Below are 1,884 nucleotides of genomic sequence, written 5' to 3'. Positions count from 1 at the left end.
AACACCATGAAATGTAAGTCTTCCAAACTCGATAATAAATCTTTCTAGAGACAGATTTACGAACTGCAACATAGTATTAATCACTGAGTCAGTGTGAGGGGCTTGAATCCCACAATAGAATTTTGTAGGTTTTAAATTACAATATGAACCACAACTGCAGAAGTAAATATTAAGTTTAAATAAATTTGGTAATGTAGTAGAAACCTTGCAATTGGAAATAAGAGTTTAATGGAAGGCAACTGTAGACATGTAATTATTTCACAATGAGCACAAGGTAGCTTCAATTTACTCTTAGGTTTAGAATGTAGCAATACTTATTTGTTGGCAGATTGTTACCCTAGCTTTGCTCAACAAAGTATGCATATGTTCTTAACCTTATTTTATGCATAAATAAAAGACAGTAAATTAACCATTAATATTTGTAATGGTAATTCAACATAGATTTGTTAGGTCAAACTATAACCTTATTTGCAGTGAGAATATTCAGCACAAAATGTTAGGAAACTAATTTTCATTGAATTTGAGTAGGCAACCGTATTGTTTATATCCTTAATGAACAGAATAAGTAACTTGAGTAAAACAGTACCTTGTAAGTTTTGAGCACAGAAAGTACTTGCAAGCAATGATGAAATCCTTGTAATTCTCTCCTGCAACAATCCAAAAAGTCTGAGTGGAACTGTAGAGCGCTGTTTGAAATCAAACACTGTTTGCAGCCATGCTGGTGTGATGTCACAGCAGTGGGAGGAGCTTAAAATGGAGCAGCTTTATAACATGAACAATTCCTGTGAAAATGATCAGAATCAGCACAAGGTTAGCACAATTTAGAATTTTTGAAACTCCTCTGAGTAATTAGAATTACGAAACAATAATGGAAGGAAGTGCTGGTAATTTATACAGGTGCCTAATTAATGTTAAACCTTGCCTTAAAGGTATAGCATATGCAGTGTAGATTAACCTTGTCTTAAAGGTATAGCATGCTATATGGTGGAATAAAGTGAAATCATAACAGAAAAATGAGAGTCAGAGAAACCTCTGTGACTAAGCACTAGGCGTTCAATTTCCATACCTTCAAATTTAATGATTTGAGATCCTGATGGAAAACGGACCTTGAGAAAGAAGGTCTGGCCTTAATGGAAGTGACCAAGGTTGGCAACTGGACATCCGAACAAGATCCGCATACCAAAACCTTTGAGGCCATGCTGGAGCCACCAGCAGCACAAAAGATTGCTCCATGATGATTTTGGAGATCACTCTTGGAAGAAGAACTAGAGGCGGGAACATATAAGCCGGTTGATAACACCAAGGAAGTGTCAATGCATCCACTGCTTCCGCCTGAGGATCCCTGGACCTGGACAGGTACCTGGGAAGTTTTTTGTTTAGATGAGAAGCCATCAGATCTATCTCCGGAAGCCCCCACATCTGAACAATTTGAGGAAACACATCTGGGTGGAGAGACCATTCTCCCGGATGTAAAGTCTGACGACTGAGATTATTCCGCTTCCCAATTGTCTATACTTGGGATATGAACCGCAGAAATTAGACAGGAGCTGGATTCCGCCCAAACAAGTATCCGAGATACTTCTTTCATAGCTTGAGAACTGAGAGTCCCACCCTGATGATTGACATATGCCACAGTTGTGATATTGTCTGTCTGAAAACAAATGAGCGATTCTCTCTTCAACAGAGGCCAAAACTGAAGAGCCCTGAGAATTGCACGGAGTTCCAAAATATTGATTGGTAATCTCGCCTCTTGAGATTTCCAAACCCCTTGTGCTGACAGAGATCCCCAAACAGCTCCCCAACCTGAAAGACTTGCATCTGTTGTAATCACAGTCCAGGTTGGACGAACAAAAGAGGCCCCTAGAATTATACGATGGTGATCTA

This window comes from Bombina bombina, chromosome 3, assembly GCF_027579735.1.
Source record: "Bombina bombina isolate aBomBom1 chromosome 3, aBomBom1.pri, whole genome shotgun sequence".
In the NCBI taxonomy this organism is placed as follows: domain Eukaryota; kingdom Metazoa; phylum Chordata; class Amphibia; order Anura; family Bombinatoridae; genus Bombina; species Bombina bombina.
This window is presented reverse-complemented; position numbering follows the sequence as displayed.